Here is a 25,261-nt window from a genome sequence, read left to right on the forward strand (position 1 = left end):
CGAACGCCAATATGGCGCCTCTCAACGCTGTACTGAAGGCAGACGGCGTGCATGTGACGTAGGTGGCGTTGTGCCATCTCATTGGTCAACGCTCAGACGCACGCTCGTAATATCTGACACGCCAGATATTGCTCTGCACGTTCGGAAAGACTCTCGAACGTGTTGTCCCACGCTATGACGTCAGAAACTCGGAACGCTCAACGTTCGGATGCACGTAGCGTGTGCCGACGGCCTAAGCTGCCGCAGCGTCGCTGTGTTCGGCGCCCACACGCACCTGCACGTGGCCCTCCGAGGTGAGAGGGTGGCCGTCGAGCAGCCACGACACGGAGGGCAGTGGGGAGCCCGACGCCTCGCACTGCGCCGACCACGGGTCGCCGGGCCGCACCACGGCGCTGCGGAACGTCGACAGCAGGACGGGCGCCGCGTCTGCAACATACGAGTGGTTTACGCGCTCAGCTCAGTGACCGCCTCTCCAACTCAGCCTCCACGACTTTTCTTCCTACTTACAGCATTTGCAGCTCACTACCTGGGCGTAACTTTAATTTTCTAAACCAGTACAACGCAATTCTCTTAAAAAATGAAAGGATTGCCACAAACTGAGTCAATAGCATCTCATTCTTGTATTTGGAGATCTTTTACCCTAGCAGCAATTCATTTCTACTTTTATTTATAAATTTAGGTTGTATACAATACGCAACTCGTCCAAAATCCACGCAGGAGATTTTCATATTCTCTCATTCCATACGCGCAAAACTATTAGGCCTACAGGAAAAACGAACAGCACCTTTTTGTAGGAATTTTAATGTAGCTAGATCCGGCCGCTGCGACCGAGTGGTTCTAGGCGCTTCAGTTTGGAACCGTGCAGCCCCTACGGTCGCAGGTTCGAATCATGCCTCGGCATGGATGTGTGTGATGTCCTTAGGTTATTTAGGTTTAAGTAGTTCTAAGTTCTAGCGCACTGATGACCCCAGAAGTTACGTCCCATAGTGCTCAGAGCCATTTGAAGCATTTTTAATGTAGCTGGTATCACAGTTTTCGATTTATTGAAGAAAAACGCGTTTTAAGGTCACTTTTGCTCGTGGTATTTGAAGGCGTTTTAAGTTCCATGAAACTCTTGGCTAGGGGCGGCTCAATCATCCTGACATTAAATCGGGTATTGGAGATGCTGAGTCGCAGCTAGGCACAATGAAAAGACTGTCAGCAAGTAAACTTTTACCCATGTGTGTGTGAGTTGCGTTTGCGTGAGTGAGTTTGTGTATGTTGTCCAACTCAAATGAAGGCCTTTGTGGCTGAAATCTTACTGTTGTGCCTATCTGTCACTCAGAATCTCCGCTATATAATGAGTAGCAATTATCCTTTTTATGATACATCATTATTCCAGCCTGGATTTTCCATTGTGTAAATATTAAATCGTAACTTTTTAATAGAAATTTAGTCTTTCTAACTTAAGCTGCTAATTACAGGAAAGAGTGAGTAATAAAATAAAATAAATATTTGGTACAAAACTGTAAAACAGCGAGAAGAAAATTCTAGAGACTGAACAATATTATTCATTTATATAATTCAACGATGTAATGATTATTATTAATTTATCAGAGAGTCATAAAATAGTTACACACTGACTGAAGGCCATGGAGCAGTCGAAATACAACATTGAAATAGGAACTTACTGTCTTTGAAGTAATCGTGAGCCAGTGAAGGCTTCGGAATGTCAGCAACAAGGATAATCAATGTAAACGCTACTTTAAAAAATGGCTCTGAGCACTATGGTCATTAGTCCACTAGAACTTACAACTACTTAAACCTAACTAACCTAAGGACAACACACAACAACCAGCCATCACGAGGCAGAGAAAATCCCTGACCCCGCCAGGAATCGAACCCGGGAACCCGGGCGCGGGAAGCAAGAACGCTACTGCACGACCACGAGATGCGGGCTAAACGCGACTTTAATTTAATCAAAGATAGTATACCGTTCAGTCAACTATGTAGTACATTGCAGAAAGTGTTCAAGATGACGACCACCGTGGCATAACATCTTCGTAGAAAATTCTACTGCATCCCACCAAGTACATGAGATATGGGGCGAACCTCGTCAGATGCTGCTTGTGTCCAGCCAACAAGCGGTTCTGCTGTCACATACACGGGACATTTGACATGCGCTCACACAGAAAAAGAAAAAAAAAGCATTAAATGAAGGGAGGGAACTGGCCATGCATTTTAACCCCCTGTCCGATCCATCACCTGGGATATGTAATACCGAGTATGTTATGTACTCGCAAAGAAAATAATCCGTCTGCTTTATCCACCCCGACACATGTTAAGCGCCACGCCCATTACCACTTCAGTTCACAATGCTTGCAGAGCCTGATGATGTTCGTGCAATGCCTTGTGTTCTTGTTAGAGTGCATCCGATTTTTTTCTGTATTAAATGTGGTGGTCGCCATTTTGAACACCTTCTGCATTGTACAACATTGCTAAATAAACAGTATTCTATCTTTCTTGACTCAGACCGTGTGTGCATTCCTAGTTCTTTTTGTTGTTGACAGTGCAAAGCTTTCACTTACAAGACCATAAATTCCTATTCCAAAGTTATACTTCGACTCTTTATCAGCTGCTTCAATTCGTGTGGAATCTTATGGATCGCCTGGTGAAATCATAATTACAGTTATTAAACCGTACTTTTAGTAAAAATAATATATTTTCGCTTTTAACCACTAATAGCGAGAAAAAGATAGCAATTTCAAACAGATATACGAAGGCCTTACTCTTATGTCAAAAATTATGTTTATCAACAATACTGTTTAGTTGATAGAGAAATATTTTATTTTGTATTAAATGTTTCGCATCTCTGTACCCAATTTTTATTTATTTTAAATATTCATGCTTTCATCTAATTAGTAATTAAAATTAAAAAGATAAAATTTCTATTAAAATATGACCCAGCTCCAGTTCATAATAAATTTATCATTGCTAAATAGATGGTAAAAAAAAGAATCGAAACTAAGATATACAAACACAAGACTGACATGCTACACATTCAGCTACCAGCTTTGGTTTTAATATTTTGCAAATGTTTTCACTCAATACTCTCAGAGACCTAATTTTCAAAAATAATTTTTTCAACTTGTTTGAGAATTTACGTATTGTCTTAGCAAACTGATCTCTAGGCATTAACACTGACATCCTTACGTAAGACAAAGATTGAAGAGGGCATAGCAGTTCATAAGGTATCATTGTAGGTTGATAAATTGTGAACTGTCATATTTTAAGGCCGTGCATGTCTGGACTGTTTTCATATATCTATTACTCTATGTCTAACATACACATTTAATAATTAAAACAAATTCATGAAAAATTACATGCAGCAATTTCACAAAACGCAAATAGGAACTTTCTTGAATAGTGAACAAATCAATGTTCGCAAGTGGTCAACAACAAGTACAGAGCATTATCGAATGCATCACAAGTAGTATACTGTATTGCCACGACGCAGCCATATCTAACAGAGGAGAAACGCGAGTATTCCATACGACTCGACTATTCCATAATATACAAATCTCCTCTACGTTTAACTCGTATAATTTCGATGTAATCTTCTTGATAAGAGTTGGTCGTGTGTCGAGATGAACTATCGATAATGGGCAGCTGGTGTTCGGTGCACTTTCGTGTTCTTAGCATAGTGTGCCTGGCCATGGATTTAAGTGTGGCGCGATCCTGACGAGATGTCGAGAACTTGAGTGAATTGAACTAATGCGGACAATGGATTGACGCCGACCCAGAGTAAACTGTGAATTTACCACGACATTTAAAGGGATGAGCATTTTTGGCCAGTGCTATAGATACAAAATCATTACTTGCAGTTGAAAAATGCAAGCGCGATATTAACACGAGTAGTTTCAATACCCGGTGCTGTGCTGGACAAGTAATCTAACATTTTCATGTTGTATGACTTGTTCAACATGCACACAGATACCCATATATAAACAATAAGCCAATACACCTTTATGTGAGACATATTTGGTGCACACATGTTGAACAAGTCATTCACTATGCTCTCGGTACACGCAACATAACTATATACATATAGAGGTCAGATAGAGCGGCAGCCACCGAGACGAGGTCACGCGCAGCAGAATAGCAGCAGCACTTGTGTGATAAACTGTAAATTAATTTAGTTTTTGTTTCTCTGTTCATGTGCTTCTGCAATGAAGTGAACTGTACTTGTGTATTTTACTACTGGAGTTTCCCAAGTCAACGGAACGCACAATGGACATGAATGAAAGCAAGTGATCAGACAGCATGCTTACGTACTTGTCACCTGTCAGAGTCGTATCTAGGCGTATCAGGGGTCCCATATCACTAAAACTGCACACGCCCCACAAGATTACAGAGCCTCCACCAGCTTGAACAGTCCCCTGCTGGCATGCAGGGTCCATGGATTCATGAGGTTGTCTCCATACCCGTACACGTCCATCCGCTCGATACAATTTGAAAAGAGACTCGTCCGACCAGGCAACATGTTTCCAATCATCAACAGTCCAACGTCGGTGTTGATGGGCCCAGGCGAGTTGTAAATCTTTGTGTCGTGCAGTCATTAAGGCTACACAAGTGTGCCTTGGGCTCCGAAAGCCCATATCGATGATGTTTCGTTGAATGGTTCACACGCTGATACTTGTTGATGACCCAGCATTGAAATCTGTAGAAATTTGTAGAAGAGTTGCTACTCTGTCATGCTGAACGATTCTGTTCAGTCGTCGTTGCTCTCGGCCTTGCAGGATCTTTTTCCGGCCACAGGGACGTCGGAGATTTAATGTTTTACCAGATTCCTGATATTCACGGTACATTCGTGAAATGTTTGTACGGGAAAATCCCCACTTCATCGCTATCTGGGAGATGATGCGTCCCAGCGATCATGCGCCGACTATAACACGACGTTCAAACTGACTTAAATCTTGATAACGTGCCATTGTAGCAGCAGTAACCTATTTAACAACTGCGTCAGACACTTGTTGTCTTGCATGGTAGTTGCTGGCCACAGCGCCGTATTCTGGTTCAAATGGCTCTGAGCACTATGGGACTTAACATCTATGGTCAGCAGTCCCCTAGAACTTAGAACTACTTAAACCTAACTAACCTAAGGACAGCACACAACACCCAGCCATCACGAGGCAGAGAAAATCTCTGACCCGGCTGGGACTCGAACTCGGGAACCCGGGCGTGGGAAGCGAGAACGCTACCGCACGACCACGAGATGCGGGGCCGTACCGTATTCTGCATATATATATATATATATATATATATATATATATATATATATATATATATATATATATATATATATATATATATATATATATATCGGGTGCCTATACCAGTTTCTTTGACGCTTTAGTGTAAACTGTGTACGGTAGCGTGTAGTAGCGTACATGGCCCTGTTTGTATAGCTCTTGTGACTTCAACGGCTTGTTCAGAAATTTTATGAATGGAATGATTGGCTATATTATATAACAAGTTTATTTTTATTGTATTCCATAGCGAGTTGCAGGGTTACGCTGTTCATTCTTGTGGCCTTGTCGTACGTGTTTTTACACCAAGACCTCGAACACCATGTTAGTACCTAAAGGTCGAGCTACATGATGATAGAGTAAATATTGTTATTTGTATGAAGACAACTAAGTGATTTCATTGTATGGTTACTGTACTTGTAACGACGTGTTGATGGTTGTTATAGGTGGAACACCTGATGTTCTGTTTGCAGTTCCTTCATGTTTAATTAACTATAGCGAGGTACCGAACAACTGCGTATGGTTGTCGAGGCTTTCTGCTGCCTGTATATTGTAACATGTATATTTTTATTGTAGTTGTTTTTATAACACGAATATGCCATATGACTTGGTTCACTGCTTGTCTATTAAACGATATATTCAAGGTAAAGTGTTTACTGTTACATTTTTAAGGTGGTTTTATATATTAATTTAAAATTATTGGATTATTTATTGTATGTCTGCGCTGTAACATCCTTGTATCGTTGGCTTGTCTTCATGCTTTATATGAGACGACGTATTTTTGTTTGTAACTGCCACAACAGTGCAGCAGCCTGTTAGCTGGTTCTAACATATATGACGTTTATTTGGGAATCTCAGTCTTCTTTCTGCTAATGTACGAATATGAGTTTGTACAATCAATGCAGTATGTACACTGTTTATGCTTGAACTGCCGATATACTACAGTCCTCTTGTTCATGAAGCATCGTTCTATGATATGACATGGTATAATATGCAACTGATGAAGATTGAGTAAAATGTATGTTATATTCGATGCTGTATTCCACCTTTATGTAAAACTGTATTACGATCGCAGTGTGCTTGAATATGTTGATCCATGCTTTACAGATCTGATGAAGGCCAAGTTTTTTACTGAAACCCGCCATCAAAATAAATGCTGCAAATAGCGATCTTGGCGATTTGGAGCTGTACTTCTGTTTTTTCATTCTTTTCAGAAGTAATTAATTTGGAGCATTACATCTACCGAAAACTGGACACACTTTACGGATCGTAGGAACCAAAATTGGATTATTTTGATTATAATGTGTAAAAGTATGGACGTGTTGTATCGCGGAACGCTCCGAGTTACTAACTCCTTTGCCCCATCGACCTGTCAAAATTATCGACTTATCTAGTCGTGATAGCCAGAATGGCGCTCAGCTGAGACCTCGACTGCACGGGTCTGCTGCCGCCGGTCACTCACCGCCCAGACTGATCTCGGCGGTGCCCTGGGCCGTCTCGTCGTTGTTGGACACGACGCACTGGTACATGCCGAGGTCCGACCGCTCCACCTGCTCTACGCGCAGCGTCTGCAACAAGCACAGCGTCCAAAGTTCACAGGCACCACAAAAGGTCTTCGCACTACTAAATTGCTATCGTAACACACTAATATTTTCTATTACATCATTTACCTTTGCATAAATAGGGAGGCAAGAAGCTTATGTGCTAGATCGAAAGCTTACTCTAGATGCCACTGATAACGACAATGAGAGGGACAATTAGTTAATGCACCCCTGTCAAGACGACCAGGCTAATGGTTGAAAGAGAAGACGATCTGTAAAGATCTGCATACAAACTTCAAAAATTCTCACCAAGTGCAATGTGAAAATTTCAGAAACTAAAACAAAGGCAGAAATTGGAAATTAAATCTTAAAGACTACAACTTTCAAACAGTAATAAAAGACGGGACAGGTAATAAAGTTTATGTACACTGCCTGAAAAAAAGAAGTGAAACACCTAGAATTTCAGTAGGAAACGAAAGGAAATGTAACTGGTTTTGGGGGAATTCCACCTTTATTTCAATAAGTGCAACGTCGAATCAAATTTTGAAATAACTTAGCAGTGTGAATTTAGATATCAGTATGGCGGTGGAACCTTCTCTGGACTGGATGAATGCCCTGATTCGACTGAGAAGAGTGTCACAAAGCCGTCGCATCCTCTGACGAGGCACGATGGCGAACACCTGTTGAAACTGGTCCAAGGTAGCTTGGGTGCTGGCACCACGGCGGAGTGGACGTCCGAGTTGGCCGCGGATCTTCCTGGCCACAGGAGTACCTCAGAGTCACACAGAAAGTACACAGAGAAGGGTGCCATGTCTGGACGAGCACGGTCCTGTTGAAAAATGGAACCACAATAGTGTCGCATGAGGGGTAACACAAGAGGACGCAGCATACCGGTGACGCACCGAAGCACCGTTGTGCGTACAGAGCTCCTAGCAGTTGTGACCGTAAGTCACAGCTGACTGCTCCCCACACCGTGACACACAGCTGTCCCTCACTGAAACGTTGGAAGAATGGGATCTCCCCCCAGTCCGCTGCCAGATCATCCGCGGCAGTGCAAAGCCACTGAACACGATGCAACGCCCTTCATCAGCTGTCAACGCCACCACTGCAAACGCAGCCGTTTCTATTGAGATGTTAACTGAAACCTACCCATGGCACGGTAATTCGCTTATCCGGCTGCTGCCAGTCTGTGAGCAACGGTGCAGGATGACACAGAATGTTGATGGAACTCCATCAGGTGTTCTCGGATGGCAGCCGCAGATGTGAATGGATTTACGATTTTGCTCTGTAAATCGATTCGACTGACGAACCAAATGGAGACCAACAATGAGTCCCCTTTCAAACAGGTACTGATAATGCTGTCTTACACGAGTACGCTGCTTCTCCGTTTCTTTACCGGTGATCACTCAAAATCTGACGCTGTTCATACCCCTTATATACACTACTGCAGTATAAAATATATCTACAGATTGCGAATACATTTTGCTAGACACAAATGATAATTTGTGATGGTCCAGGAGTCGAACCAGGATTTCCTGTTTATCGTGAGCGATCGCCTTAACCACTTCGGCTGTCCGAGAATGCTCCCATGCCCATAGTGATGGCACAATGTTTAGTCCGTCAGTTTAGCTTGCTTTGGTATGAAACACAGCTACTGCAGTGTCTGTGTTGTTCTGTGCAAATGTCTTCGACATGCTGAACGATATTTGGAGCGAACTATACAGACAGCGTAAAATACAGACACTGCAGTAACTACACTAATGAACTCTGGTGGCCATTCTACCTGCCACAGAGAATTGTTCTTCCTACCATTTACACACCCGCCAATGGTGTTTGCGTGAATGAAGATGCACTGACATTCGAAAATATCTTCTGGATACTTTCCTTTTTTTGTTAGAGAGTGTGGATGGTTTTCTTAGCTGATGTCGTAAACCAGTGAAACCTTTCATTTTTCATCAGATTGCCCAAAGGCATTGTTATAAAATTACGAAAGAAGGCAGATGTGGAGAAATTTTGAATCTATCGTACTATTAGTCACGCTTGAACACTGTTGTCCAGAATAATAGGAAAGGAAACAGAACGCCATCCGCCAAACCCGATTACAGCCCGGCACCACGTTCAGTGATAGCATGGGAGCCAGAACACCACCAGGGAGAGAGGTGACAAAGCACTATGGCTGGGACTGGCCTCGCCGTCCCTGCAGTGGAGAACCAGGCCGACACATTCCCGTCCAGTGGAGTTCGCTAGCGACACCGACCGCGGACGCTGTTGGATTTCGGTGGTCGGTCCCGCTTGCCTAAGTTGCAACGAGTCTGGTGGCATAGGTTTCTGGAGGATGATGACTATTTCAAAAATGGTTCAAATGGCTCTGAGCACTATGGGACTTAACATCTATGGTCATCAGTCCCACAGAACTTAGAAATACTTAAACCTCACTAATCTAAGGACAACACACAACACCCAGCCATCACGAGGCAGAGAAAATCCCTGACCCCGCCGGGAATCGAACCCGGGAACCCGGGCGCGTGAAGCGAGAACGCTACCGCATGACCACGAGATGCGGGCAACTATTTCCAGCCTGGAGGAGATGGATCGGGCTCATCTTAACCACAAAAGAGAGAGTATAAAGAATGGAAATTCGGCAGCCCATGCGCTAAATTTTAGAGCGAATACGCGAAGTCTATCATACTGAAACCGAGTAAACAACTGTTTCTGACGCCAAAAGCGAACGGATACATTTTGTTAACTTTATCAATTGCGCGTTTTAGCTGCTGGACTTACCTAGAAGTAAACCTTTGTTTTATGTACTGTTAAAGTTAGAAGTATATAATGAACAGTAGTAACTGAAAAGACCACACACGAAAGTAACTAGCAGTTTTCACAAGAAACAACGAACTTTCCGATTTTCTAGGTGGAAACAATAAAATCTCGTTGAACTGTAAAAATGAAGCAAAACTAGATCAAATGTTGGAGTTAGTTTTTCTGTAGAAGTTCTCTTTTTCCTTTAAAAAGTTAAAAACGGCTTGTTTCGAATTTACCCTGTTTCTCACTACTGTATGTAATACGCCGTATCCCACTGTGAGGAAATCGATTTGCGTACAAAATTGAACCCTTTCGTATTTTTCAGTTTCATATCACAGATCGATGACGAAGTGTTTATTTTTTCGTATTAATCATACTTACTGTGCAACAAAATGTAGCCAACATATCGTTTTTTTAAACTTTGATCGAAAGCCGCATTTCACAACCGTGTGAAGAAAAAAGAAGTTAGAGTATTTTATTTGAGCGCACTACCTATGCCGCCAGATGAAAGTAGCCTGCAGTTCAGTGGTGAATAATTCCTGCAAGTAAATACACGTATCTCAAAATAATGATCGCAGTTTATGTTCTGCTTACTGCTGGAAGAAATGATGAAGAAGGAGACATTCCTGCCGTACAGGATTAGCCGAACGGTCTAAGGCGCTGCAGTCATGGACTGTGCGGCTAGTCCCGGCGGAGGTTCGAGTCCTCCCTCGGGCATGGGTGTATAAGTAGTGTGTGAGCTTAGGGACTGATGACCTTAGCAGTTAAGTCCCATAAGATTTCACACATATTTGAACATTTGGAGACATTCCACAGCAACACTTACATGATGGAACAGCTGAAACACATCTCATATTTGGGTCACAGCTTGACAAAAGTTACTTTGCAACACTTATCAGTCATCATTTATTATACAAATATGCTTGATATTACACAATATGTTAGAGGTCTGGGCCCAATTCATACCAGTCGTACAAATTAAATTTTAATACCGCATACTGTCTCCATTTAAAGTAATATCGATGTCAGTTCGAAATAAATTTGCTGACTACGAGTGGCATCAGCTGCGTTACTTGCAGATATGCTACCTATTAGTGACGTACGAAAACTTGTTCCACACCGGGACCCGAACCTGGATTTCCCACTTATCGCGAGCAGTCGCCGTAACCACCTCTGCTACCCGTGAACGCCAGTTTATTTCGAATAAATTACTGACGTCTGCCAATCGTCTGTTCATCCGGACATGCTAGTAAATAATACATATGTGTTACTTTCAGGTTGAAAACATGAATGAAAATTCCAGTAATGATATAAACACTGAAAGTCTTCAAGAGCGCCCCATAACAGTTGGTTGTGTAGGAAGTGAAGTTGATTTATCAGCTCAAGGTCCCAGAAAAGAAGTGTTAAGAAGCAAAATAAAAATGCCGCAAGGAAGATACCGATATTTAACGAGAAAAGTAGTTACATTGTCGTCTGAAGCTAAAAGCAGAGGCAGGTCACAGCTTACCAATACGAATAGCAATGAATAGGAAGAATTGTGTGACAAGTTTTTAACTAAAGATTTACAGCAGCTTGTTTTACTAGCGCTTCATTTCACAGAAGTTTTCGTTTATTCGGTTAACTTCTTCCGTTTCGTAAGTGTGCCCATTTCGATCCGTTGTAGTAAGGAGCTATCGTTTCGCGTTTACTCGGTTCAATATGTCGTTGAGTGTAACGCTTGACTTCATAAAAGTCAAAGGAGCCACCATTACTTTCCTTTCTTTAAACTGCCTGTTCTGGGGCTTAATCCTGATAAATTGTGGTGGTCTACACCGACCCTGCAAGATGGCGTGTATCTAGTAATGCCCTTTGGAAAAGAAACTTCTCAGAGGGGTGGCAGAAAGCAACGTCTTACAGCAAGTACTACGAGGGTCGGTCAAAAAGTAATGCCTCCCATTTTTTTTCTACTTAAAAAAATTAAGTTAAGTGAAAAATTTGAATTTGGCGCCATTCCTCAAACCTTCTTCTGCAATCCACTGCAGTAGTAACTTTCTGTGTCAACAGGTGGCAGCACAGCAGAAGTTTGTAAGATGGCCGACATCGATGTTCGTTTGAGACAGCGTTGTGTGATTGAATTCTTGAATGCAGAAGGTGAAACGCCCATACGCATTCATGAAAGACTGAAGAAGGTGTATGGTGTTGTGACAGTGGATGTCAGCACTGTTAGACGATGGTTTCGTCGTTGTAAGGAAGCTGAAGGGCAAACACCGTTGACTGACGAAAAGAGGAGCGGCAGGCCGGTGAGTGCAGTGACTCCACACAACATTCAGCAAGTTGATGACATCATTCGTGGTGACCGTCGGGTGACTGCAGATGAAGTGTGTCGCATTATTTCTCTTAGTAAAGGCAGTGTGATCACGATTATTAAACAATTGGGGTACTCAAAAGTTTGTGCACGGTGGGTTCCAAGAATGTTAACCGATCAGAATAAAGAGGCAAGGAAAACAATAGCCTCCCAACACTTGCAGCGCTTCCGTTTGGAGGGAGATGAGTTTCTGAAAAAAATTGTGACCGGGGAAGAAACATGGGTGCATTTTTCTGAACCCGAATCAAAGAGGCAGTCAATGGAGTGGCGTCACACAAGCTCGCCGAGGAAGAAAAAATTCAAAACTGTGCGATCGGCAGGGAAAGTTATGGCAACAGTTTTCTGGGATACAGAGGGTGTGATTCTGGTTGATTTTTTGGAGCAGGGATGCACAATAAATTCTGTTCAATACGTCACAACCCTCAAAAAACTTAAAGCACGTCTTCAGCGAGTTCGCCCAACAAAATCAATGGCAGATGTTCTTCTTTTGCATGACAATGCAAGACCACACACCAGTCGTCACACCTCTGACGAGATTGTCAAAATTGGATGGGAAGTTTTGCCTCATCCCCCATACAGCCCTGACCTGGCACCATCAGACTTCCATCTGTTCGGGCCACTAAAAGAAGCTCATCGTGGGATTCATTTTGAAGATGAGGAGGCCGTCAAAACATCCGTGCGTCAATGGCTTAGGAAGCAGAGCTGTGATTTTTACCGTGCTGGGATACATGCCCTTGTTCAAAGATGGACCACAACTGTAGAGATGGGCAGAGATTACATTGAAAAATGACAAAATGATCCTCAATGTTGTGGTTTTCAACCTATGTAATTGCATTTAAATTTCCTGACAATTAAACGTAGAAAAAAAATAGGAGGCATTACTTTTTGACTGACCCTCGTATGTGCGTTGCCACAAAATAGCCAATTGAAATACATACATTCTGCTCTGAAGGGTGATTTGCTGGAAATCTGCCGGCAATTCTCGACCGGATGGGACAGGAGTCGTGGGCTCTGTGGGGCGGAAGTCGAGAGTTTATGAAGTGGGCAGTGAGGGAGTCTTGGTTGTGAAAAGGGGAGCGAACCCGTGCCAGATCGGCTGATGTCTTAGAACGTAGCATATCAGGTAGCGTCTGAAGGCAACAAGGCGGATCTGGTGAGAACTTATGGAAGACAATAAATTCCATTTGTTCCTCTGGAAACCTATGCTGTTTTTGTGTGTGTCCTCCCTTTTTTACTCTACACTCTTCTCCTATTTTGCTTGTAGAGGAGATATAACAAACCAGTGCAAACGGTGTAGTGAGTTTTTTTTGTGCCAGTTTACCAGTCCAGTGGTCGGGTCCAGAGCTTTTCGAAGACAGATGGATTGCTTCACGCCAGTGATTAGTGGTAGAAGTGGAAGAAGTGAGTATCCGAACCCTGTCTTGCGGGTTAGAGCGACACTGGCGACCATGTTTAGCACGATAGTATACGTGCAGCAGTGCTGTGATTTAAGGAGGGTGAGCTAGCGAACGTTTCCGAGCAAGTCTGCGGAGCGATGCATCGCGCCATTTCACCTCGCGCTCCGTAAGCCGGTAGGCTCCCTTTCACACGAGCGGCTTGCTTGCTTTGTTGACTGCCCGTGGCTAAGTGCAATGCGAGTCTACAGCAGCACTCCTGGCTATTTGTTCCTGCACTGAGTCATGCCTATCACGAGCACTCGTCAGCGCCAGAACTGGATGTGTTAAGAGAGCTTTCTGTTGTGCGGTTTGGCACCGGAACTGTGAGTGTGACGTTCTCAGACAACATCCGTTTCACTAAAATGCCGAAATATAGTAACAGAATGCAGGAACAAGCAATGTTAATAGCGTTTATTAATGACACAAGCAAAATTCATGGCGAATGTTCTTGACAGAGGTGATACAGTAAATTCTTCGCGCTCCTGGCAACTGAAAGAATAAGAACTGTCGTCCAAACGTTTCAAAACATCTACATTTAATCGCTCGAGGAAATGTATACTTACGATAAGCTGCTGAAAATGATGCCTTCGAATTATCTATGTGAACACTCTTAAAATTTTCAAATAAAACGAACTTTTTTAACATTCTACGTCTTTATTCTTTATGTCTACATATTTTTTTGTCAACATAGTCACCGTAAACCACAACCACATTTGTATGAAGATGGTATCGGACATGTCCGAAAGAACAGATACCGTCTTCATATAGTTAAGGCTAACCGGCCATTGACCTTCTTCTTCTGTGCTTGATGCACACGCATTGCCCGAACTCTTACGGGACTCGGTAAAAAATAATGGCTCTGAGCACTATGGGACTTAATATCTTAGGTCATCAGTCCCGTAGAACTTAGAACTACTTAAAGCTAACTAACCTAAGCACATCACACACATCCATGCCCGAGGCACGATTCGAACCTGTGACCGTAGCAGTCACGCGGCTCCGGACTGAAGCGCCTAGAATCGCACGGCCACCGCGGCCGGCTGGACTTGGTAAGATTGTCTGCCGCTTGTTATGAGTGTGATGGGCAGGGGCAGTATGAATGTGGTGTGTGGACATTAAGTTGGGAATGTGGGTCTCACGGGGAGCGTGTAAGGGATAACTGCCTGCAGTCGCACTATTCTCTGTGCCCTCGGTGTCTCAGATGGATAGAGCGTTTGCCATGTAAGCAGTGGATCCTGTGTTCGAGGCCTTGTCGGGGCACACATTTTCAAACTGTCCCCGTTGATGTATATCAACGCCTTTCGACAGGGTTTTGATTTAATTATCATTACAACCACATTTTTCCCAACGAGATACCAGTTTGATGACACCGTTGCTGTAGAACATTTGACTTTGTTGACAGTGTTACAACCTCACCTCTGCTTGCACCGCTTTATCACTACCACAGCGAAGTCGTCGAAGGTTCCGTAAGTTTCGGAAACAGATAAAAATGGGATGCGCCAAGTCGGGTCGCTACGGAGGATGTTTGATGAAGTAAATCGGATGTCGCAGCGCTCGCGTGTGGTCTGGCACAGTAATGATCAAGGAGAGGGTGCTCCATTAGAAACTCGATTAAAGATCGCTGTTTCACACGAACCGACATAGTCAATTTACACACCGCCAAGTTTACACGCTACAATTCGGAATCCTCCAGCGTGAAACTGTCAGCGAAGTGGGAAAGTTGACCGAGTAATATGCACGCCGTGTAATACCTTAACCGACACTGAGACCATAATAAAAATTCGGAAGCATTTTTTTGTTTACGCCCTCCTTCAAACACATGAAACAATATGCAGAAGACAGCAAATAGCGCGAAATTTAACTTTACACTTGTGTCTTATTTCCTTAGTGACCTTCAAATAACGTCGAGAATTATATTCACATTTAAATACAATTGGCTGTTTCACTTTGTTGAAGCAATTTTCGATAAAAGCTTTTACCATTTACTTCTTATTATTGTATAGTCTAAACCAGGCTCATCCAAGAATTACGCCCGGCGGGTGCGTCCGGGCCCCGCGGGCGCAAGGCAGTGTAGTTGAGCGCCCCGTCCGCGACCGTGTGTCGCTAGTGTCATAATAGGTAGAAAGAGAGAGTGAGAGAGAGAGAGAGAGAGAGAGAGAGAGAGCTGCAGAGCGAGTGAGACCGCACAGCTCTGCTCTGCGCTGGACTGTCCCGCGGTCAGATCTAACGTAAACAAAATATTCTATTTTAGAATTAATCTTATGTAAGGGATATAAAGTATCATTCTTACTGTTAGTAGTTACAAGTAAGTTATACTTCGAGCTACATTTTTTTTTGTATCCCTTTACGGAGTTTAGAAATTGGATCCTTAGTTTGATGTTTTGTTCGTAATAATTTTAACTGACCAAGTTGGAAAACTTATTAAAATAGAATTAAGGTTATAAAGCTCTTAAATTCTTACAGTCAACATTGTTAAAGAAGACAATTAACATTTTACACGTTTTTCTTTTCCGAGGAAACGATTTTTTCTAGGCTTGGAACAATATTCCGTGAGACTGCTAACCTCAAAGAATTGGTCAAATTTTTATCGCCAAGGAAGGAACGGTTCTTAGTTTTAGCAAGCTTTAAAAGAGAGAAAAAGCGCTCACAAATATACGTGGAACCAAAAATTGAGAGAAATTTGGCCGCGTGTTTGTGCAAAAGAGGATGTTTCTCTCGTTGAAGACAGCTGTAAAAGTCATCCAAGTTTTACACATAAGAAAGCGGTTCTTCAGGCGGATATGGCACTGTAGGTCAATCAGCTCTAGTTGAAGCACTTGTGAGACGTCCTCTGCCCGAAGGGAAAACGGGCGAACAAATGTATCTATCGGCTGGCGTTCGGGCGGTCCGCACGGCCAGCAAAGCGGCACGGCTCGGCAACATACGAATTCGACCGGGGCGCTGGTCGCGGACGATCGCGGGCGCTTGTGTCCCAGGGGCGCAGTCTGGACGAGCCTGGTCTAAACGTTACCTTTTTGGTTTCAAATATTTTGTGTTTTTTGTGAGACAACACTTCTAGCAAAAACAGGAGGCCATCGTGCATCCTCGTACCACGAATAACTCAATTTCAATTAATACAGCGAAGCCAGTTACCAGTGTGGGAAAGAATGACAATTTATTTATTTAATTAATTACATGTGCACTCCCACAAAATAAATCCCTACATCCAGTTTGGTGAGATCTGTGAAATGAATCAATGTATGGTCGTGTGCTAACCGCAGATGGTGAATGTGCATATATGATCATCTTTGAGACGATCCTTTGGCTACCTTTGGTGGAACCAAAGAGATGAAATTTACCGAAGCTTTGAGCGCCTGAAATGTGGCTGACCAATACGGTAGCAAGGTGCTCCTCCACTTCGGCAGAGGTGCGAGAGGACCTGAAGAACGGCCATGTTTCAGCACTGTGGCGCTGTATCTAGTGTTGGTAAGACCTGTCTTAGCTGTGCTCCGTAAAGACAAAAGAGTGGAGACATGGTATGCATGTGAAATACTGAAGAGTGGTTTGGAATAATAATTTCTCTATTTCAGGAACTTTTGTGGGGAGAATTAAATGTCAGGCAGGTAATATTAAGGGGATCGTAGTAATCTTCGGAAGAGACCAACGGTCAGAATGAAACTATGTGTAGCAATAAGTTGAAATACTTCCGAGTGCTTAAGTTAAGCTGAATTACTAGCGTGTGTACTATAAGTTGGAAATATTTAAGAAATGGCGTGTGCAGGACTTGAAATTAAAGACGAGTACTTCCACGTGGAGAGTACTGTGTGAGTCTCAATCTGTGTATGAGACAAAGGATAGAGAGAAGTACTCGTCCATGGTATCAGTTGAGGGCTCGCGTGTGTGATGAATATGTTCTTAATATTACTTTGCGTGTTATGTTTCCGTGTGATTTTTCCATGGTATCAGCTGAGGGCTCGCGTGTGTGATGAATATGTTCTTAATATTAATACTCTGAGAGAGAAGCAAGGTGACTCAGCCGTCTATCCAGCAACGCCACTTGGCTTGCATTGCACAGGGAACGTGCATATATCCTCCAGAGTTCGTAGTAGGAAAGAAAAATTACGAAGTGGGGCAGTGTCGTCTGGAAGTGGGATAAATACTAATTGAAGTGGGAAAGCTGAAAGTGATGTGATTGTAATGTTGTGAATATTCCTTGTGTTGTATTCCATGTTGCAGTGTGGTGTATGTCATGTAATTTAAGTATGTGTGGTTTGCATGGGAGAGTAGCAAGATAGTTTCAGAGGTAGTGGGTTATGCATGTTCCTTTTGTACCGCTCGGTCTGGAGGAAAGTTTCGTGATGATGGTTGTGAGAGTCGAAGTGTGATATATATAAGATCCACCATCCTATCCAGAAAGTGCAGTGTAGCGTTAAATAATTACGAGACCATAAGATAGAGAATCACCAATGTAAAGCCATGCCAACTGGGCGGAATTTCTCATGTGCTATTGTTGTAGGTTATAGAATTTGTGTGTTTAGTATATAGAATTTATCTGAATAAATAAGATAATGAAAAGAAAAGGATTGGTGGCCTTTTCCTTCGAATTGTATGTTGTCATGATACCCAGAATTTGTAATGTGTGCGCCATTCATATTCAGTGCGATGGCCACGTGTTGATAAAAGCCGTTAAATAAGAAAGAAAATGTGGTATTGCCAGTGCGTAGTGAACAGTCAGTGTTGTGTAGATTACTAATAGTCTGAAGTGCGTATCCGTTGCGCAGTATTCAAACAGGAGAATAACTTGTAACTTAATTGTGAGTACTAGAGTTCATGTTACTCGATATATAAGAATGAGCCCACTCGCTTGGCAGACCACTCATCTTGCAGGCCTGACTGCTTGATGCCACAGTATGAGCAAGGCATGTGGGTGCCTCTCAATGTAAATGTAGTGTGACTAGGGCCTCCCGTCGGGTAGACCGTTCGCCGGGTGCAAGTCTTTCGATTTGACGCCACTTCGGCGACTTGCGCGTCGATGGGGATGAAATGATGATGATTAGGACAACACAACAACCAGACCCTGAGCGGAGAAAATCTCCGACCCAGCCGGGAATCGAACCCAGGCCCTTAGGATTAACATTCTGTCACGCTGTCCACTTTTTTTTTTTCATTTTGCTTGATATTATTCGTTGCGTATCGTCTGGGCGGACATCACATGACATTCGTTCAAGTTGATCGTTGATTCATTTACTCAGTTTTTTTATTACAGAGAGCTACCGGCTCTCTTACCGAACACGCTGAGCTACCGTACCGGCAGCACTCAGCTACCAGTGGCGGACAATAAAGCCTAAGAAGACGCAACACCTATTTCTGTAATAGAGTAGGTGAGACCAGGTTAACTTCCTATGTTAGCAGAGCCTCGTTTATTTGCACGTGCAGCACGTAGCATGATCAGGAGTTAATGTCTTCACACTCGGCACGGCCAGCTGATCTATCTGCCACGTGGTCAAAGGCTGATCGCATGAGGCACGCACTCACAGTGAGTAATATTACTCGTATTCGCAGGAAATAACTGGGAGTAATCTGCTGTGAGTAATACGCCATCGGTGTTAATGGTTTCGTTTACAGTTCACGGGAATGTAAAGTAACTGTGAATCGAACTATCCCACTATCTGTTCGGAAAGTGGTTATCTAATTGGGAAAAGTACGAATACCAGTGCAAAAGTTATCGGTACTTACAGTACAGACATTAAGTACATGAAACCATTTGCAGAAGGAACTGCTGTTTGTGATATTCGTATTTTCCTTGCCTGTGTGTCGAAGCGTGTTTCTGTGTGCTTTCTGGAGACAAAGTAACTCAGGGGCTTTTCTCTGACGTATACGAGCCATGGACACGTCGCAACTGCAGCCCTGTCGAGTCTCCTGACAAAGGAAGAGTTGCTGATTAAACCGCATCGCTAATTAAATTACTCTTCCGATCGCAGATCCGGATTACTTGTACAATTACACTAATCGGGGATTAACTGATTTATTTATTCGACAGTCAACGAAATTAATGAATGAATACATTTTACTGAATCAATTTCCCCAGCAATCTGAGACCACTAGTGGCCAACTAGAACTATCGACTGCCGAGGCCGGAGAAATTTTCATAAATTAATTATTATTAATTACGGACAAGACGGAGAAATTTTTGCGGTTTCAGGGCCATAGATTAATTATTGTTAATTACGGACAAGATGGAGCAACTCTGTAGAGGTTCCCAGCTGTTACATTAAATTTCAAGCCACAGCAACCTCACTCGATGTGGAAGGATACAATCTCCGCCCTTTTTCGCTGAATTGGTGACACTTCAGTCCTTCCAGCAGCTGAAGTGGCCTGAGCAGACTGTAAGCGTGACGCGCTGCTAGGTTGCCTGCTCAGCCTGGGGGAAGTTATTTCTGACGGCGGATGGCCTGAGAACAATGCGCAGAGCCGCTTTCAGGACCCAAATTCGCTGCAGTGCCAGGCGATAGCAGTAGAGCGCGTGAAGCCACCACCTTTTCGGTATGCATGAGCTTGATTCTGTTACTTGGTAACAGCCTTGAACTGAGCACTTCCGTTTAGTGACGCATTGCATCTCAGTCGACAGCATGGCGACTTTTTCCATGCTGACGGGGTGAGCTAGTCGTCCTGTTCCTTCAGCGCAGATGTCGTAGTTATTGATTATCTCCAATATTGATTTTAAATTTGCAGATATTTTCGTGGTTATCCGCTAGCAGTCCCTCTCAGGGAGGTAGAGCCTGTTGTTCATGTTTTGTTTCTGTGTTCAGTGGTATTTTATTTTTCGGTGGTGACCTGAAGCAAAAGTCGGCCTCCGTGGCCGGGCGGTTCTACGCGCTTCAGTCTGGAACTGCGTGACCGCTACGGTCCCAGATTCGAATCCATCCTCGGGCATGGATGTGTGTGATGTCCTTAGGTTAGTTAGGTTTAAGTAGTTCTAAGTTCTAGGGGACTGATGACCACAGATGTTAAGTCCCATAGTGCTCAGAGCCATTTGAACCATTTGAACCTAAAGCAAGACATTGTCATGCCAGGTTATTTCATGAAATGTAAGTAACTCGGTCCCTTACAGCAAAAAATTGTTCAAATGGCTCTGAGCACTATGGGTATTAACATCTGTGGTCATCAGTCCCCTAGAACTTAGAACTACTTAAACCTAACTAATCTAAGGACAACACACACATCCATGCCCGAGGCACGATTCGAACCTGCGACCGTAGCGGTCTCGCAGTTCCAGGCTGAAACGCCTAGAGCCGCACTGCCACACCGGCCGGCTCTCTTATAGCATGTAACAGGCTATCTTTCATTTTAAGTGTTTTGTTTCGGTGAATATATCTAACTTGTATACCAGATCTGTACGCTTACTGGTCTCTAGTATTTCCCTGTTGCGATAAATCAATAAGTTTTTATTTAACTGTCGAAATCCAGACATGAAGAAATTAGATAGCACCACGGTCGAGGGGATGACAGATTAGTAGGTGAGGTTAATAATCCAGCGAATCGAAAATCAGTGATAGGCAGTTCACACACTTCTTACCAATCATGCCACTTCGAAGAAGGTTCAACAGTTGTAAAATCCCAGTATATGTGTATGAGCATTTCTTCAAAACTTTATAAATATTAGGCTGCCGTTCATGAAATGTTTCGTGTGACTTCACCAAAATTTAAATAGCGTTTATGCTATTTCTATCCTTAATTTATCACCTTAGCATTCTTCGCTGTTTGGGGACAAAATCTGAAAACAAATTGTGAAGAGTAATACAGAAATGAAATGTAAACTGTTATGATTAGGGACAGCTAAAAGATAACTAAACAAAAGTAACTAAACAAAAGTTCTGGGTTTCCGCAGTACTGTCCAACAAATATCAGACATCAGTGGTCTTGGACGCAGTTTAAGTTTAATGAACTCTGATCTCCTGGCGCTAACGTATGTGGAAGTCATCGAAAGCTCGAAGACGACAAATGTGAAGCGGCAAGAACTCCATGAAACATTTATTCAAGAATGTCGTCCCGAAAAACTTGAATTTCGCGCCAGTAGAAATACTTAGACCATGAGAAAATTTTCTTGCCCAACATGTTCGAGATGACTGACACGAAGACACAATCATCTGCAACGGTGGAGAGTGATCTGAATATAATTACAGCAGCAGTTTATTTTTATATACAGTGGTTGAGGTGTAAATTAATAATATTGTTTCCAATGTTATTTTAATTTTTATTGTGTATGTCACATGACTTGTATTGTAAAACAGTTGTTATTTCCTTTTACGAACGGCTACACTTTATGATGACATTGACTTCCGAAACTGATACAGTACAGAATAAAAGTTAAACCGTTGCTGAAGTTATGTTCACAGTACGATAAAGACCCATAAATTCGGATGTGAGGATAAATATAAAAGTTTCTAAAGAGCAAGACCAGAAAGGAAACAACGCTAAACTTATACAGAACAATGGCTGTTCCAACTCTGCAATACACAAGTGAAAGACAGAGACTTACGAAAAGAAAACGCACTTCACCGAAATGACTTTGTTTATCTTTTTCTTAAATGCTACAGTATACTGAATGGATGAAGGGTCGACGCGATGTGTGTGTAACTCTGTTGACTCCCTGTGGAAAACTGGAGAGGTCCAGGAAGACGAAAGGAACGATGCGCACTGCAGGAGGCAACGTCTGAATGAAGGCGGTGCTTGTCCTACGCTGTCTACTCAGAGCTGAACGGTATGGCATGTTGCTAACGTCATCTGCTTCACAGGAGCACCAGCGGGCTACCCAACGACTTGTGACTTATCATGTCTAGATGCCTTTGTGCAGGCCAAGGGCCAATCTATGAAAGAAAAAAATTCTGCTCTTATAATAGTTGACTCTGAAGTCCACAAACAGCTATTTCTCCCACACACCATCTGTGAACGGAACAGGAAAAAAGCGCGATATGTGGTGCAATGAAACGGTTCCTCAGCTAGTCAGCTTGTACTATTTCTTTTCTTTATTGGTGTTTCATTCCCCCAAAGTGGAATGGCCTAGTAGCAGTAGGTAACTGCCCTTATGCTATTCAGGTTTTTAAGATACAATATGGCTAAAAGCAAATTTTAAGAGGTAAAAAAAGTGCAGATGAAATAGATTAAAACAGGTAATCCTAATGTGATACCAGTTACTTCCAGGTGAGCAGTGTGGTGTACTGGATGGAGACACTGATGAACCTTTGGGTCAGCTGGATGGCGACGTTTGGAGGCTCAATGACCAGTTCCAGGTCGATGAATGAATGGAACGCAAGTAATGGGGCAACAAGGGCATAACGGCTTTTTGTCAGTCTGGGTTGCTTATATGGGGGGCAAGTATGCACTTAGGGAGAAACCTATTGCTTTCTTTTGATTGACAGGTTATAACCCCATGGGGACAATCCTTCCTTTTGATTGACAGGTCCTTAACCTATTGTTCCCCACCCCTCCCCCTCCTCCTTCCCCTGCTCCTCCTCCCAAACCATAAGGAAATCTCCAACCGTCCCCCATCCCCTCCCCCACCCCACACCGATATAGGTACACTTTCAGGCGTTAGTTATTTGAATAGCCACCTCCCACTCTATCAATTTGAGTGACTACATAATTAAATTGATCAATTAACTCCTCCCCCTCGGGAAATAACTCCCTCCCCCTCCGCACCCCACCCTTCGCTACCTGCAAATTGACGGCTCTGTGCTGGAGAGGAAGGACCTCTTGACAGGAAATGCAATTACATAGCGAAGGGTATATTGTTTGCTTATAAAAAAATCAGTCTGCAGGGACTGGAGTTCTCTTGCTTATCATTCTTTGCTGCTTGGGAAGTTACAAGTCTTGTAAAGATGTAATTAAATCGATCGCTTTATTTTACTCCGATTGCGCAAACCACTGAATCGCGAAGCGTGCGCCGTGCACTCGACGGCACAGAATGCCACCCCCGTAATCCTCTCAGAGTCAGGATGCACCGTTGAGAGCCTGAGAAGCTCCCACATCACACGCAATTGTCCGCACGATCCCTGTGACTGACAGACCGCATGAGGCACCAATCCTTGATGAAAAACATCTGACAAATTCCCTTCTCTGTTCCTCCTCGTGTCCTGCCGGGCCGGCACGCGCTGTCGGTCATGGTCGCAACGACCCTCAAACAAAATAGCGTTTACCCCATAAACGCCTGTGGAATACGAACGCAAGCTAGAATACCGTCGTTACAAGGCATATGCCTGTTTGAGAATCGATCCACCATGAACTATGAACTGTCCCAGCTGTTAAGGCGCACTTTCTTGTGTTGCATTTCACAAACTGCTTTGAGAGTCATTAGATATGGTGTTGCGGAATATCGTCACATACATAACCTGAAGATATCCCGGGAATTAAATGTACCACTGCACAAAGAGAGAGAGAGAGAGAGAGAGAGAGAGAGAGAGAGAGAGAGAGAGAAAGAGAGAGTGAGAGAAAGAGAGATTGGCAGACGACGCGAAAATATTTAAATACACTCCTGGAAATGGAAAAAAGAACACATTGACACCGGTGTGTCAGACCCACCATACTTGCTCCGGACACTGCGAGAGGGCTGTACAAGCAATGATCACACGCACGGCACAGCGGACACACCAGGAACCGCGGTGTTGGCCGTCGAATGGCGCTAGCTGTGGAGCATTTGTGCACCGCCGCCGTCAGTGTCAGCCAGTTTGCCGTGGCATACGGAGCTCCATCGCAGTCTTTAACACTGGTAGCATGCCGCGACAGCGTGGACGTGAACCGTATGTGCAGTTGACGGAGTTTGTGCGAGGGCGTATAGTGGGCATGCGGGAGGCCGGGTAGACGTACCGCCAAATTGCTCAACACGTGGGGCGTGAGGTCTCCACAGTACATCGATGTTGTCGCCAGTGGTCGGCGGAAGGTGCACGTGCCCGTCGACCTGGGACCGGACCGCAGCGACGCACGGATGAACGCCAAGACCGTAGGATTCTACGCAGTTCCGTAGGGGACCGCACCGCCACTTCCCAGCAAATTAGGGACACTGTTGCTCCTGGGGTATCGGCGAGGACCATTCGCAACCGTCTCCATGAAGCTGGGCTACGGTCCCGCACACCGTTATGCCGTCTTCCACTCACGCCCCAACATCGTGCAGCCCGCCTCCAGTGGTGTCGCGACAGGCGTGAATGGAGGGACGAATGGAGACGTGCCGTCTTCAGCGATGAGAGTCGCTTCTGCCTTGGTGCCAATGATGGTCGTATGCGTGTTTGGCGCCGTGCAGGTGAGCGCCACAATCAGGACTGCATACGACCGAGGCACACAGGGCCAACACCCGGCATCATGGTGTGGGGAGCGATCTCCTACACTGGCCGTGCACCTCTGGTGATCGTCGAGGGGACACTGAATAGTGCACGGTACATCCAAACCGTCATCGAACCCATCGTTCTACCATTCCTAGACCGGCAAGGGAAGTTGCTGTTCCAACAGGACAATGCACGTCGGCATGTATCCCGTGCCACCCAACGTGCTCTAGAAGGTGTATGTCAACTACCCTGGCTAGCAAGATCTCCGGATCTGTTCCCCATTGAGCATGTTTGGGACTGGATGAAGCGTCGTCTCACGCGGTCTGCACGTCCAGCACGAACGCTGGTCCAACTGAGGCGCCAGGTGGAAATGGCATGGCAAGCCGTTCCACAGGACTACATCCAGCATCTCTACGATCGTCTCCATGGGAGAATAGCAGCCTGCATTGCTGTGAAAGGTGGATATACACTGTACTAGTGCCGACATTGTGCATGCTCTGTTGCCTGTGTCTATGTGCCTGTGGTTCTGTCAGTGTGATCATGTGATGTATCTGAC

The sequence above is a fragment of the Schistocerca gregaria genome, chromosome 2 (genome assembly GCF_023897955.1).
Source record: "Schistocerca gregaria isolate iqSchGreg1 chromosome 2, iqSchGreg1.2, whole genome shotgun sequence".
Lineage (NCBI taxonomy): Eukaryota > Metazoa > Arthropoda > Insecta > Orthoptera > Acrididae > Schistocerca > Schistocerca gregaria.